Consider the following 17,466-nt stretch of genomic DNA (forward strand, 5'->3'; position numbering starts at 1 on the left):
ATTGAGATAACTGAGTTAATAAATAAGCCATGAATTACTTCCTATTATTATTATTATGATTATTGTCACCATGTACCAAGATTACAGAAAGACTTAATAAATATACATAAATATGGAACTGTATGCTTTATGTGATGTTGGAAAAGACTGGCTTCATGCACTCACTGCATTGACAAAATAACAATAGTGGCTTGGTAACATTATTTTAGGTCGCAAGCTGGCACTATAGCTAATTCGAGCTAAAGTAGCAAATGTTATTGACCTCCTTAGTTGAAAATAGACAGACGATCTTTAGCTGGTTATGCTGGATTGAAGAATAATGTTGTTCTGATGGAAATTTGTGAAAGTTTTTGTGTGAGCAGCTGTACTGCACAGGTGCTGTAATTCATGCATAGTGTGCTCCTCAACAGTTTTGTCCTTTTGTCCTTATCTGATTTCTGCTTGGTGGTTCTTAGCCACTTTGCATTTGCATTTGACTTTACATATAGTGCTCTGTCTTTGGATTAAACACATTTCCTCCTTAGAAGTCATGGCTACATTTTTCTATGGAAGTAAATAACTGCATATAAAACATTAAGCATTCTAAGTAGGGCTAGGGAAAAAAGTTATTGCTGCAGTGAAAATTGTGTTGCTAAGCAACTTTCAGCCTTGCTTTCGAGCTGGACATGGATATTTTCTTCGCCATTTTTTCCCTTTGAAAACAGATTTATTTAGATGTGGAATTGTGGTAGATACCTTGACCAACATCATCTTCTCGCATAGCTGGTTTATGTTTGGACTATGTGGTTGACTGACAAGGAGTTCACAGTGGCAGGAAGCAGTCAGTTTTGTTTCCCTAGTAGTCATAGGCTTATGTCAGTCTTCAGAGATCTTCAGTTACTGTACTAGTGTCTTGGAACTACCCACCAAGCATACCAAGCATACACCAAAGGTTAACAGTTGTTGTGTATGAGGGATTCTTGATCTCATCCCAGATAGCAACTGAGCATTGGCCAGTGTTGGCTCACACTTACCACTTCAATTGACCCACATATTGCCATGGAATGATAGCGATGAACCCATCTGAATCTGACAGCCAGAACGCTGCCACAACTCAACCTTGCTGAGCCCATGTCTCCGGTATGATATACAGTCAGGCCACGTTTGGTACAGAATTTGAATGTGGCTGCTTACAGTTGGGCTGCTTTTGGCTCAAAATTGAAATGGCGCACAGACCTTACACGAGGTTGGTTGCATTTGGGCCTCAGACTACACTTGCCATTGCCATAACTGACCCTCACATGCCTAAAATCAACCATATTTGGCCTGGAATCATCTCCTATCTGGGATGTAGTACATTGCATAGCTTGTTGTGATGAACAGACCTGCATGGGTGCACGTATTGGAGTGGGGCATGCACTCAACTGCAGTTCTCATGATGAAAGCACTCCAGGGACATGACACCATGCTTCAATCAATGATTGTAACTTTTTTACTTATCTTTATGGTATATCCTGCTTCCAGACTGCACTTAGTTGCCTTAATTACTTTATTAGTATATCTAATGGATAACTCATTTCAGAAAGATTAAGAGGGCATAAATTGGTTTACTTCAATGGAAAAGCTGGAGTAGAGAGGAAGGATAATATTACATGTATATATGTTTATAATTTTATATATTATATATGAGTATGTTTTGTTCTGGCCAGAGAGACTCTGTTGTCTAATTTATATGTCCCATTTGGTATATTGCACTTAGAAATGGATATAACCACAAGCACATCACATCACATGCCCATTTGTATTGTCTTAGAGAGGGCCATCTTCCCCTGTCCTTTTCATGCTCTGTTTTCTGTTTTTGATTATTTGAAGGGGAGAAAATTAGCTGACTTGACAATGCTATATGTGTGGTAAGCCAGAGTGCAAAGTAATGTTTGAAGTAACCCTCGGGAGATAGATCACAGAACTTTATATGTTGAAGCAGATAGAGAAACGCAGATAGATGCCCCCCTCGCTCTCCCTCTTTGTCCCCCTCCCTGTACAAGAGCTTTGTTTTACTTTACGAAAAGCCATTTGCAGCAATGTCCAGTCATGTACCTTCATTTTCCCCGAGATCCATGGGAGAGCTTCCAGTGTACTCTGGAGGCATTTACATTAGTTTTATATATATGACAAGCTCACGGTGGGTAAACCTGCTCACCCCACTATAATGAAAGGATAATAAGAAGGAATCGGCGGACATAAAGGGTCGGCTCAGTTGCCTGCTGGCTGGCATGGTGCGGGGAAGCACGGGGTGATTTCGCACGCCTTATGGCGTGGCAGATGCCACGCGGTGATTTGTGAAACAGTCCTGATAGCTTCTGGGCATGGGCACGGGCTGCAGATGTGCGGGACTCTCCCCGGGCGCTTGGCACCTGTCCCCCAGATCCACACATCCCCCGGGTGGTACGCCAAAACACCCCCAGGAAGCCGGCAGTTGGCGCCGTCCTGCTGTAGAGTCCAGTTCTCCGTTATAATGTTGTCAGTGATCGCACTCACTCATTGCCACGGCCACTGTCACAGACCCACTTGATGTTCACAGATGGCATTGATAGCAAGTGTTTTAGAGGTGTCAGGAAGTGAAATATGGTCTTTTTTCCAGCTAAATGTCCCCTGCATTTGCCAAGTGTCATTTGCAGGAAGAGATGTTCCTCCTTGCACTTGGCCTTGCTTGCTCCCCATTTCCTCTTGTGCTTGGCCGCCCCGGCAGTCGAGTGGGCTGGCAGCTGTTGATACCCCTGGCTTGAAAATATCTCCATGGCCCCCATGGAGGGGTCAGAACTAATCTTGTGAATGGAAATAGGGGCACTCAATCCCCAGTGCTCCCAATGTGAAGAGGAGGCAGACATTCCAAACCAAATTGACAAACTTTGGAATGGACAGGTGATGAACTTCCGCATATCCTACACATATCTTTGCCATTTCAGAGGGGGGTTTCAAAGCCGAAACACAACCCCTCCTTGGCCACTTCTCTTGACACACACATTCTCTGGCTGAGTGCTGGAAGAGTGCATGTAGTCATTGGCCATGCATCTGGTAGCAGAGTAGATGGCTTGTCTTAAATGTTTTTCAGTAGTTCACTGTTTTCTGACTACATTCTTGGAGTTTTGTGTTAGCTTTCTGAGATGATCCATTAACACCACCTGTTATTTAATTGCCATTGATGAAATAAATAAGTGAATAAAAATACACACCTCAAAGCAGGCAAAATTGTATGGATAATTGGGAACCTGTCTGGAAAAAACAAAATTTGACCTTGCTCTCATGTAGTTTTCAAGGATCTGATGAAAGGTGACATATGGAGATGGAGACTCGTTTCCTGTAAAACCGAACAGAGGTGTTCTTTTAGAACATTTCTATACAGTTACAAAGAAAGTTCTTATTTTAACAGACTCAACTTTTCTCTTTGCGTTCTGAGCCCTTTGATATTTCAGATAAAACAGAGGATGAGTCACTCGATTCTTTTTGTCAACGGCTACATTTCATTATATTTTCTTAAGCGTAAACTTCCCTTGAGAACTACTTTTTTGGTTTCTCGTTGAAGCCCTGTATCTAGACTGGCTTTTTTTTTTTTTTTAACTGCTTTTCTGCATTTTTCCAATGGAAAAATCACAGATTGTGAATATGGCCATGAATACTAAGCACAACACACTTTTTGGCAAAATCTTCACTTGGAACTAGTACCACATTCAAATCGTAAAAACTGCAAACCTCCCTGGAAAAAAGGAACTGGCAGATTAAATAATGTCCTTATTAACTGAGGCACTCACTTCCATTTTACTGTTCACTTATGTTTAGTTTTTTTCCCTTAGTATGATAGGGTTCAAATGCTATTTGCATCTGAATATGACAATAGTATAATTTTCCAGATTCCAACCTGTATTATAGTATTATATGTCTGAAAAACTAATGCTCCACAGGTGGACTGCAGGCAATGCTTTAGGCTATGGCTTTTCAGAAAAGGGACTACTGAACCCAAGTGATACAGTCCACCCCTTCCCCTTACCCACAGTCATGTTTGATGAAAATATAATTTCACAGCTTCCTTGTACAGTTCTGGAAAGCCACCACAAACTGCATCTTTAAACATACTCCTGTGTATGCCATTTTGCATTGTTGCATGCAACAGCTTGCAGCCAATGTTTTTATACAATTTTTGAGCTAACGTATATTGTCAAATAATATTTTTTGAAATGCTGACATGATGACATTTCTTTTACAGATGTCTTATTGAATCAAAGATATTAGTGTAACTTACGATTGAATAAAAAAAAACACCACAAAATGGTGACAGTGGCAATGTATTTCCCCAGTTCTTTGCTGTGAATTAGAGAGGTGTACTTTCCTGGGAAATGCCAAATGAGGCAGATTTTCATTTTATATGTATCATTTCCTTTCCATAACTCATCATTGTGACCTATGCCATGGCACACATGCTTACAAAAATGTTACAGCATGAGTAACAGTGGTAGTAATTGAATGGTTCAAACCATATGGAAAACACTACAGGTGCAGTTGCTCATTAGGAGTACATAGCATGCAGCAAATGTGTCTTGTGAAAAAAAATTGCAAAAAAATATTGGCTATATTGAAATGATACTTCAACCATTTATAGATGACCTGGTTTGCTTTAATGAAGATGTGCTTCTTTAACATTGCTTTCATACGATCCCTTTTGTGTTTAACCTGGACAGAGATGTATCGGTGCTCCCACTGCCGCCATAAGAACAAGTCACTTATGTTATGTATATTGATCTGGTCTCCTGCAGTTGGCTCAGGTCCTAGATGTGTAGTGCCGCTGCAAATACTGGCTAGCTCTCTCATTCTCAGTGTTCATGGGCATTCATTATTTAGCAGGCTCTTCAACCACATAGCAGGGGCCTGTGTGTTTACTGCCTTTGCAGTAAAAACAGTGGCTCCACTCCCCTACCCCCGCTTTACAATGCAGGGTCCTGGTGGGGTGACATCCATGTCATACTGTGAAATCTGCCAAGCTGCCAGGCTCCTGGGGAAGGACTCTCCTCCTACAGCAATGCAGAGATAATTTTCCTTTTCAGAATCTAAGGCACAAGTCATACACGGGCAATAAAGACCCAGAGTTACTCACTGACAACAGTAGTTCTTCAGACTTGTCATGCCTCAGTCTGTTCATTAAATGAATGGGTATCAGGTGGGGAATATAGTAAGAGTAGGTGCATTGTGGGATAGTGGGTATTCATCTTTTTTTGTTGAATGAATTATTTCAGTACTGAAGACATGCACGTACAAACTGAGAAAACAAGGAATCATTTTTTATCCTCATTAAACTATAAAACTAAGAAAAAATGGCAAATATAAGGTGATATAATGCAATTTCAACATTCAGATACATTTGCTTTCTGCTAACACCTCAAGTTTTGAGTGCTGTAGGAATTCTCTGTGAATAATTACTTGAATTTTCATTTTGGAAATGAGTGGCATAGAAAGATAGATATTATTATTTCTGTAAAGTTGCATTATCTCCGGGACTGCACTGTTTGGCTTGTAACCGAAACAGTGGCTTGACTAGACCAAATGTCTATGTGGATTGAAAAAAAGGCCTTTTTAAATGTCATATTGATTTATCCAAAATACATGCACCGTCGTGGATTACAGTTGAGTAAAATATTGACTTACAGAATTTTATCCTAGCAACAGACTGCCAGTGTGTCCATGGAGACATACAGTTTGAAGAGATACCATTGAAGAGATAAAAGCAGTAGGTGGGACTCAGAGTCAATGTAAATTTAATAGTGGGGATCATAATATGAAGTCCTTCCATAGCTTTCAAGGTCGTTTTTACACCCAGCATGCAGTACTTATTCTCCTTAAATGGTGCTGTTGTTGCTCAGTCTCAATCATTTTGACAACTGCCACAAACCGCTTCACTTTCTTAATGTTAAGACACTTTCCCCGTAAATTTTACTCTGTGTCTGACAATGGGTATCTGCTGCTGGAAAGGAATCTATTTTGGTGAAAGGAATAGATATTTCACTCTGTCTGTCCCCTCTGTCTCTAGTCTAAATCAACAACTAGAGCTGATAAATGTTTCAGAAGGCACTGAAGCTATCTGCACTGTTCAGCTATTTCTATCAATACTACTTGTGAAGCAAAGCAGTAAGAACATTCCAGACATGCAGGACATCGCCTTACTCCACGCATTACTTCATACACAGGCTGCTAATGTCGCAAAGCAAAAGATGATTTAAAGTGCAATATCAAATAACTAACAAAAAAGCAGTAGCTGTGCCCGTTCAAAGCTGTTTCATGTTCGTGGATAATGCATAAAAATACATAAACATGAATTAACGTGTCAGCGTGGACCACACACTTTTAAAATGTTGAACGATAAATAACAACGCAATACAATTTTCTATATGTGGACAGTATCTGGTTAATGGTGTTGCATTACATTTTTGGAGAGAATGGTCTTCTTGGTTGCTTAAACATATGCTATTTTAACAGATTTATGTGCCATTATGCCCAACAGATGGGTAAAGGTGAAGGAAACAATACGTGTTTGGAAGGTGTCAGTGTCAATGCTCAGTTCATAAACTCCGTAAATTGCTTCAGTATATATCCAGCTGTAGTTGTGATAGTATTGTGAAGTGTTCACTCCTCATACTACTATAAAACACAATAAAGAAGACAAAGAGGACAAAGAAGAATAGCTGGAATCAAACATGCCTTTTGTGTTGTGGTGATCGTTATACTGTAACAAAGGCAGCCTGCATGGATATTGTTGGGAGGATTCTTGGTTGCTATGATACCCTTTCATTATGAACATCTCAGTCCCAGGGCTCTTTCTAAATGATGGAGTACTTGCATTGTGTATCATACCAAAAAACCTTACCATTCTTCAGCTGTTAAGAATCTCTGTTTACGTACACTCAGTCTCGTATTAAAAATGTTCCCCTACATCAGCTTCTGTCAGTTTACTGCAAACAATGCTTACTTCCTCATTTTTGCATCTTGTCTGATGTTTCTTGTTTTATTATAGCTCTCTGGAACCCTGTATTTATTTGGCAGATGCAACTTCGAAATTGCATTATTGTAGAAGCTTTGTAATTGACCAGATCAACATTTCTATTCATAGTGTATTTTTTATTGTTTCATTAGAAGTCATACTAGCTTAATTTGCAGTCTCTTGCATTTCCTTCACCCAGCCAGAGTGTAATAACATAAAATGCATACATGTGCTGTACTGCTGTCTTTAAATCCTGGTCCAGCATGTGTATGCAGGGGGAGATGACCTGAATCATGTTCACATGCATGTACCTGTGACAATCCATCTGCACATCTGCAATCTATACATTACTACCTCATATTTGTTTGAGGAAATATCATCAAACAGTGGGTCCCATCAGGTCCTAACCAGGTCCCACACTTCTCACACACAACATGTATTAAATGTATGAAAGTCAGAACAATGCCGTGTCACTGTCTGGACAGGCTTTCAGGGTCTTCAGCCCTGATGGTGGTAGGTGTGGAGTGGGGTGAGCAGGAAAGGTTTTTGTTTGCGTGCTGGATGGTGGAGCTTAGTGTGGGGTTCGAGAACGAATAGGATGCCTTGCCCCTCTCCATCATCCAGAGGGATTTGGGAGACAGTGACTTCTGGTGTGACTCCTCAGGGAAGACATGAGGCCTGTCACTGGCTTTGCCAGGAGTCTCTGTCTCCATTGATTATCCGTAGCAGGCACAGAAAGGCACAGATATTCGTTATTGTAGGAAGTGGAAAGCAGTCAATAGCCTTAAATAAAACAGGTATATTAGTAAAAAAAAAATTGCCCCAGAATTGCGTGTCCATGTATAGCCAGTAATAATTTTTGGCTTGACCTAAAGGGTGATATAAAGGTTGAACCTCATAGCTTTAAACCAATGACTGCTCTCAACTAATTTCCATTCAGATTATTTTAATATCAAGAAACTAGCCAAATTAAACCAGATTAGCCAAATAATCCTATCAATTGGTTTAGCATCTCAATTTCATTTTGTACAACATTTCCTTTATCTAAATTTGTGGGAAAAGTTTTGAATTCCTGTGTCCTGAATTCAATTAATATTGACTGTGTAAATATCTGTTAATCTGATTTGTACAGGTCAGGTTGTTTAATGTGCATTAAAACCGTTGAAGTTTTATTGAACTCAGTTTTGTTTGCAAGGCTTTATTGTGTTCAGAGCTAGTGCCTATATTAACTGATAGGGTAGCCTATTATTTAAATGGGATTCTGTTTATATTTGAGTTAAAGCCTTTGTTGCCACGTACATTCTGAAATGCACGGAGAATAAATATTTATAACACTACGACGAGAAAGCTTTGAGATTACTTGAGATAATCTTTTTTCAAACCTACATCACATGCTGTGTGTATCATGTTCTGGTTTGTGGTGAGAGGTGGTAGTGCTGTACGCACTGGTGCGCTGTCTTCATAATGAAGGAGTATGGCAGAAAACATCTGGTAGCAGTACAGTACTTTTTATTCTAAATGCAGAACAAGGACAACAGTCCTTGTCTATAAGTGGCATCTAGAGTATACCTTTCTATCATGTTCTTAGTCTTGATTAGCTGAAACACAAGATCAGTTTTCCCTGTTAAATAACTTTCTGTCAATTTTTGGCCGCTCTCATATTTTGCAATTACATTTAGATATAAGCCATAGTTCTCAACACTATAGTACTCTACACAAATTTATGTGAAGCGTTTACCTCTTTGGATTTAAACATCATTAAAGCATTACAGTATGCTGTTATTTCTGTTGATGTGTTCTTGCTTTCTTTTGAAATACAGTATTTATGATGGGCTTAATAATAAATATGACATCAAAAGTCACCTTTTCATATTGACAGAGAAATGAAAGTGAAGTATAATGTATAACTCCATCATGTCCTGTGAATAGCTGGGGGAGTCTGCAGTTGCAGCACACCGATGAATCACTGATCCCTGCACTGGGGCTTGGTATATAGTCTGTAGTTCATCCACAATGCACACAGTGCCTTGAGCCAAAATGACTGATTTCACATCCAACCCCCCCCCCCCCACCCACCCACCCCCCCTCCATACTAAGCCAGGGTGAAACATATTATGTGACCCGTTATGAATGTATCCAGAATTTTAGAGTGGGTGTACTGTTTTTCTTCTGTCTGTGCTCGTCTGCTCCGGGCTAAAAGTGAAACTTCAGTAATAATTGGTTGCCAGGACAACCCTCCTATACTCCAGGGAAATCCCAACTTCAAACCACAGGGTGAAAACCACTGCTTAAAAAGTGCTTTCACATATTCCTCATTAATGTGGTTAAGTGCTAAATTAGATAGAGGATGAAAGATTAAAGGTTTTGTGCACCCTGTTGTAGCCAATGTGTGTGCTTTTGTATTCTTTCAGCAAGCACACCATTCTTGAAAAATTGAACACACACCTGGAATTTTGTCTTTATAGCAGTTAGGCCTACTCTGTGGAAATTGTTTAAATGCAAACCAGTTGCCTCTATTTATTTTATATTGTCAGTTTTTCAACCAATGATGCTTCGTAAACTCATGATATTGAGCTCTTTATATAAATATTCAGTTCATCGTTGGACCTAAAGTTCTATTAATCGCCCGTCCTCTTTTGTTCAGCCATTTAAATAGCTGCCAAAGAGGGAACAGCCTCGAGTAGCCAGAGATTCTTAAGCTCTCTATGCTCTCTTGTTCTCACAGTCTATGGATTTCTGCTACACACATCAAGTCAGCCAGTTCAGCAAGGCAGTAAGGTCTGTAGTGCGGTCAGGGACATTAGATAAGACGTGGCGAGGATGACTAAAGGAAGCAGAGCACTCTTGCTTCATGTTGACAGTGACACAGGCCAAAGGCATTATTATGAGTCACATAATGTTCCCTCTCCGTGCCCATTTCCCTCTGAAAAATTCAGCCACCACAAGAGCACAGCTGCTTATATTGATATTTAGTGTTAATTATTACAAAATCCATACAAATAGTATCTACGACTCAACCTGGTTAAAGGGCCACCCTTTCCACAGCACAAAAGGAAGCTAACATCCTGCTAAGTTTTTAATCTTTATTTATTGTGCAGGGTGTCTTCTGAAGACAGGGGTATGTTTGTCCACCTGAATTATTGATGAGGGGTTTGTGTTGGGTGAGAGAATTTGGCATCAGGCTTCACTGAGAGAAACTATCACACATCAACCCTCTGGTGCTTGTACTACCCTGGGAAAGGGTTCCCTGGGGAATGTTATGTTTTTATTTTTCATAGACGGAACACAATATATTATTTTAAGCAAGATTTGTGTGTAAATACATGTATTATGCATTGCAGCAACACAGTTTTTTGTATTTCTTTATGACCTTTTAATAGAACTGGTGAACGAGGTACTGAGGCACTGACCATTAAAGATGCCTGCTCAGTATGGTTCTGTAATAAATCACAGTGGTTTTGGTCATGGTATGCGATGGTATGTGATGTTATGGCTGGTATCTCAGAATTCTTACCCGGAGGTCAAGATTAAAATCAGGCTTGATCACAACAGTAATTAAATAAAATAATGATCTACATTTACATAAATATGCTAAACATGTTATAAGCTATAAGGGTGTCTAATAAGCAGATATACAATTCTGTGTTTGTTTGACATTATTCATTAATTTTTACTAAAGAGATTCAATATCTGGGTTGGTAATTTTGTGACAAGAAGGGATCATTAGTACATGGCCTTTGCAGAGAGCTGTGCATAACGGATGAATGCTTTTGAACATCCACAGCCCGTATTTTTCTATGGTTTTCCTACAGTATGGCAGAAAGTGCTCCAGTGAGGGCCGGTGCATTGTGTGCAGCGTTTGATACGTTGAGTGTAATCTGACGATTCAGGCAGTGAAAGTGGTTGGCTTGCCGGAGGCGTATTCCGATTCCGTTGACATGCCAGATCATGCAGGCCTGCGTCCCGTTTTCCCATGTTTTTTGTTCTTATTCCGGGCAGGTCAGAGGTTTGCAGTGTAATTAAAACCTGAATAATTGAAAGGGGTTCAGAGAGATTAGTCCTAGGCGACGGGGAGATGGACTGTCCCATGTCTCCTCTACTGTCTGTCAGCCCGTGTGATGTCTTTACCGTGTTGTTGGGACCCTCACGCTATCAAGCTAGATCATGTGACTCCAGTCTGCTTTTCCAGTGAAAACGATAAGGCAACAGCATGGTGGCCTTTAGGTGAGGTCATTGGAATGTAGCTATTGTCCTCTGCATTTTGGTTCAGTTGTTTAAACATATTTTGTTCCATTCAAAATTATTAGTCCAGATGTTTAGGGAAATGCTTGTTATTTTAACCCTTAAATGGTAAATGGTTAACACAGTTAAAAGTTAAAATTATCCAGCTTTGTTGCCTATTCTATTGTCAAGCTTTGTTCATTCTTCTGTCTTTGGCTGTACCTCTTTGCCATTCATTCCCTGTCAGATCGAAAATCAGAATTCCCTCAACTTCAGCGATCGTGGGTTTTTTGAATGTTTCTGACACTGAGCTGAATACCTGTTCGGAAATTAAAGTTCCTGTGGTGAAGGAGAGAGACAGATGTCAGGTATTCTTTGCTCCTTGTGTCAGCCTTGCTATTTTACTTTGTATTTGTAGTCTGTGACTGTACGCATATGCAACAACCCTTCAATCCCCTGTGAATTTTGAGGGACATCATCCTCTGGAAGCAAGTGGACAAATTTTTACTTGCTATATACTCTGTTTTATGGGCCTACATTGCTTCAAGAAACTCCTTAAATGAACTGATCCTTAACCAAAAACTGTTGGTTCTGACTAGAAGTCAGTTATGATGCCACTGCTTAAGAGGGAATTGCGAAGAACGCACTGAAAAGCACATACTTTAACAAGGCGTTGTGTATAGATCTTCTGACGGAAGAAGTCACACACTTATCTGAAAAAGGGTGTAGTATTTTTAGATACAATATTTCTACATAAAGCGTTCTTTTTCAGGTTATTCATGACCAAACAGTGCACTTCGAACAATTCCAAAGATGCCATTAACCTTCTACTGACAAACTTCAGCCTGTATAGACACAGCATAAACCAGACTTAATTATGGAGCCAATGTCGCAGAAAATATCTAGAAATTGACCAAGGTTATGAAAGTGTAAGTATATTGCAGGGATATAGAGACTGACTGGTGACTGATAACTTTAATATTGGCTGAGTTTTTGGTAAAACTCACCTGTAAGTGATGTAATATTCTATATCTCTATTATTTCCTATATCTCCCATAATTAACTTTATCTCTCTAAGTCAAAATTATTGGGTATATGGTTAAATGTTTTATGTTTAAAAATAATTATAATTTCATATTTTGGATTTCTGTAAAGTATGTAAAGACGGCAGGAAAGTCAAACTGATGCAAAGCCTGTTTTCAGACTTTTTAAACTTTCTATCAAGAGTGCAAAATTCTGTCTGGAAGGCCTCTTTCAGGCAATGCACAGTCTACATGAAAGATAATCTGATTCTAGTGGCTGCTGGGTTCTACTGACAATGAGATCCAAGAAAATCCAACAATAAAGACCAGGTAGATATCTCTCTCTCTCTCACTCTCTTTGATTGTGTATCTTACAGTTTATCTTTTGCCTTATTTTTCGGAAGTCTTATATTCAATCTTTTGCTATACTTAGGTTGTGTTCAAAATACCAACATAGCTTGTTACATCTTAAATAAATGTTTCTATGCATATTTATCCTATGTACAGTGAGCTCTATAATGTTTGGGACAAAGACATATTTTTTTCTTGATTTGGCTGTGTACTCCACACTTTTAGATTTGTAATCAAATAATTCACCTATGGTTAAAGTGCAGATTTTCAGCTTTTATTAAAGGGTATTTTTAATAAGGCAAGCGTGGATGTGTCAGTGACAACTATCTGCAGAAGACTTCACGAACAGAACTGCAGAGGTAACACGGCAATATTTACACCACTAGTTGGCCAGGTTACATTTTTCTTAGAAGTACCTAAAAAAGCCAGAAATGAATTAGAAGCTGTGTGGTGCCTAGTGTTTGAATCTGGATCATTTCTGAGCTTTCCTAGGGCAGTGAGATTTTTCTGTCCTTTATTTATACAGGTTGCCGTATTGAGATTAAAATCTCTTTTGCAAAGACTTGTTCAAGAGGTAGCAGTCATGCACTCATTTCGTATTACCTGGTTTCCATTCTCTAAATATTTATCTGCATACTGCAGTGAAATGACATATTACTAAAACGCATGGGAAAGGCTAGCACTGATAACTTGTGCTGTCAGTCTTCCTTAGAAAGATTGTGTTTACAGAGCACTTTTATCCAATAACCTTAAACCAGAATAATAAGGAAGTCTAAAGGATTTTGGCCTCACAGAAAGTTTTGAGGATATTGGGTCTTAGATGTCTGATCTGAATCACAGGCGCGTTGTAACTTTGTACTTTCTACGCAATGATGCTATAGCCTGGTGTTAAGGTTTTTCCTTCAGAAAGCTGTTGTGACTGGAACAGAGCCAGCCGCTGGCATAAATGCTTGATATGGTCGTTTAGGGCCACAACCATCCCTAGGCCACACAACAGAAATAGTTTCATCCTCCCAAAGCATAGAAACAATGTCATCTTTCGATGGACTGCTATAAGCAAGTAAGCGAGTTCATTCATTCTGCTGTTAAATGGTGGGAGTGATTTACTGTACAGTGTGTTGGAGCACTTGGGGGCCACAATAACACTCTTGTTTAGGGCCACCAAAACCCTAGGGCTGACTCTGGACTGGAATAGGCGATTCTTCACAGAAAATGTATTTATTTTCTCTCTCTCCCAAAATACAGTTTAGCGTAGATTATGCCATCAGGTGGTGGAAGATTAAAGGCCGTCAGTAGGAAATGTTCTCTGCCTGCCTGCAAACTGTGTTGATATTAATGGCTAATCTGTCGCACAGATGCTAAGGGAGTTCACCCTTTTGTGTTTAATGGCTTGCTAGATTTGTGTAAGGTGGGTTAAGTGTCTGCAGGCCGGCTTGGCAAGTTGCTCATTTTATCCCCACGTAGCTGCATCGCTATTTGGTTTATCACCAACACTTGTGCACAGCTAAGAGGAGAGCAGTTACCAAGGGGCAGTTGCTATATATTCTGTACTCTGAGCCAAGGCAATGAGGGCCGTCTGTGCCAAGTGTACCTCAGTCCTTTCGAGCCACAACCCAGGCCGACTTGGAGCTGACGAATATGCTGTAACTCACCCTGTTGTTGTCATGAAGTACTGTCAAGAAATTGCTGTGTGGTGGTGGATTGGTTTCATTATGTCCAATCAGATGAGCCACTTTTTTTCCCTTCAATACCTGAGTATGAAGGCCATAGAGAACTGCAAACTGGCAGTTTCATAAACTCTGATATACTTGTATGTGAGAGGAGTCTCCACATGCATTTGTGATTCCTCAAAAGAAGAGGTACTATGAGCATTATGGGCTTGCGAGTTAGAGGAAGAAGCTGTTGCATGCTCTAGTTTGTGTATTTACATATTAACTGCATATACGGTCAGCATAGATATTGATTTATTGTTTTCAATTTTAAAACATTTTTTTATTTATTTTGATTTGTAGTAGTACTAAAACATGCTTATTATAAGAGATAATGTAAGTACTTTTAATACAATTAATTTACTTCAATTGTATTTCATTTATCTGCAGCCAAGTCCACCCACAGTGGAGAAACATATAAACAACTGTAATATTTTCAAATATTTTATATGCTGTATTACTTCATAAGCAATTATTCACTGGTCTAAAGGACTGTAACATTTGGTGAACAGTGACACCACCAATATGGATTCATTTAACTTGTGCATCTGCTTGGAACAGTTAACTGCTTCTCTTGAGCCTCCAGGTAGTATGATTTTAACACACTTTAACATTATATTTATGGCGCTTGTCAACTTTTCAACGTGCTGAGAAGGATTTGATTAAAGTGTTTCCAGGCTTAACAGATGCTCGTGTTTTGAATGTCCCATGTGAATACTACCAACATCAAAACAAACTGAGCGCATGCTTCCGCTCATAACTGGCTGATCTTTATCCCCATAATGAGCTAGGTATGTCGCTTTTGGAAGGAAGTCAGAATACAGCAATATGATTGTTTTGCACTGGTCAGCCAAAGAAGAGCAAGTGGAAAGCTTCGTTCTCTGGCAACATACCATCATATCATATTTGCATTATCTTAGGTCAACATATTTGGTAAATTCATAGAATTTATTTCTCTTTTTGTTGGGTATTATTTCATTCAGTGCAACTGAAAATCATATAGATGTTTACAAGTTTAAGATACAGAAGACGGGTAAAAGTGCTTATGAAAATAGATGTTGTAGCACACCTTTATGTTTTCAAGACCTCTGCACCTTTATTCATCAAAGCTTTGCTGACTGGCATTTGTGGCATGCCTATAGAAATACAATGTTGTGTGATGTCTGCTCTAATAAATACTGTGCATAAATTTTTTTTACCCTTTTTAGAGTGTTTGGAAATGTTTAAAGTACCCCTAAAGATGTATGTTCAACCCTTATATGTTCAAATATTATATATTGAATAATAATTTGTTTAATATGGGTTTCCACTAAAAAACAGTTTAATAAACTACTGAAAATGGCTGGTCCTGGGATATGTAGTAGGCACAGCATCTGGATTCAAAATTAATTTCTTCACAAAACCCATCGATTTCTCCATGGTTCTAGAAGCAGACTTCTGTAAAACCTCAGGATTACATCCTAAAAGTGTACAGTATCCCATGTTCAACACACCAACTGTCACAACAATGGCACTAGCTGGCCAACTTTCTGTGCGCTAAGGTTTCTGTTTGCACATTGCTCTGGACAAACTATTCCATAAAGTATATGGTTTTGTGAAACCTATAGCATCCAGGTCAGGTTTTGCATGTTTCACAGAATCAATAGTACATAACCTAAGATTAATGTGTTTTTATGCATTCACACATTTACGTAACCTAAGATTAATTTGTTTTTATGCATTCACACATTTAGCATTCCAAACAGCCCTCCTTAGTGGATTAATGTAAAGGGAAAACATGAACTCATTGAGTGTTTTTTAATCATTATCTTATAAATCACCACAATGGTATACCTCTGATAGTGCTTGCCTCTAATTTAGCATTTCAGGCATGTAGCATCTGCGCAGCGCTACTAATGAACACAGATGCTGTACGTCACTTCTGAATAAAAGCAGAAGACATGGAGCATGTCCTAGGAGCCCAAACACTCATTCACATTAGCTGAACTAATGGAGCTTAAGCAATCAGATGGGGTGTTACAGTGGGCTTGAGCAATAATAAGGATATGTGACAAAGTACAAACAGGACTATTTACATAATATTAATATGTTCAACACATTACGGTGCCCTGAAATGGGAGGGCTATGTATAAAAAGTACTGTAATTTTTACATTAGTAAGGTGGAACCAAAATGTATAAAAATACACTTAAATAAAAACTGAGAATGTCATAAAACTGGAGCATATAAAATAAAAGAACGCTTGGGGTCGGAGCTGGCACTGTAAATCTCCCGGGCTGTCGTGCCCCGAACCTCAGCGAGGGACAGACATTCAAATATGGGCAGTTTACATTATCTACCTGCTGCAGGGAGGAGGCACTGTGACAGGAGTCTGTGTGGCACATTGTTCTGCCCTCACACTGACACAGTACAAAAACACTGGAAAGCAGAGAGTATGCAATTCTTTTGGGGGAATGACGTACACTTGCTTTGATTTCTCTTAATGCATGAATTCAGTTTTTGCTCAGGTTTTCAAATAATTTCATTAGCTTTTTCATTTTTCAATTTCGATTTGTCTCCTTAAATCTTTATGAAATCGACGTGCGACTATGGGAATAGTGACAGTGAGCAAATTGGTACATACTTTGCTAATTTCGATCCAGGTCCTGTGACTGCTTGACAGTCGGGCTGTGGCCTGTACTTTGGACCAAAAAAAAAGTTCTCAACAGACTGTTCTTGGTGAAACTGCCTGGTCACACCCTAGACTTTACCTCATATGTCAAAGCTAACATCACCTTAGCCACTGTTCATCATGACCCTTTAATCACCGAAACCCCTGGCCCCAACAACCTCTCCTCTGAGATATCTGCTCCTAGCCATGATAACCAAAATAATGTACAACTGAGTCAGCCTAGGGTTTTTATACACATTTAAATACTAATATAACTCAGGAACCACACCTGTGTGGAAGCACCTGCATTATTTTACCTGTATGTGGGACAATAATATAATTCATACTGTGATGTATTATGTTTCACGAGCACTTCTCTTCTTCAATTGTGCATGAATAACACTCAACCTTTTTTCTTATTGTCCTCAACATAAAGGCCTTATGCTGAATGGAAAGAAAGAAAATAGAAATTAATGGCTGGCAAAAAAAACTGCTTTGTTAATGCATTACT

At 39.2% G+C, this 17,466-nt stretch overlaps 1 protein-coding gene across 7 annotated transcripts in view; it reads left to right on the forward strand.

The window, feature by feature from the left end:
- The window catches only part of LOC135259150 (voltage-dependent calcium channel subunit alpha-2/delta-1-like), a 125,862-nt gene that overhangs the window by 19,624 nt on the left and 88,772 nt on the right, over window positions 1-17,466 (forward strand). The window lies entirely within an intron of this gene.

This window comes from Anguilla rostrata, chromosome 7 (genome assembly GCF_018555375.3).
Source record: "Anguilla rostrata isolate EN2019 chromosome 7, ASM1855537v3, whole genome shotgun sequence".
In the NCBI taxonomy this organism is placed as follows: Eukaryota; Metazoa; Chordata; class Actinopteri; order Anguilliformes; family Anguillidae; genus Anguilla; species Anguilla rostrata.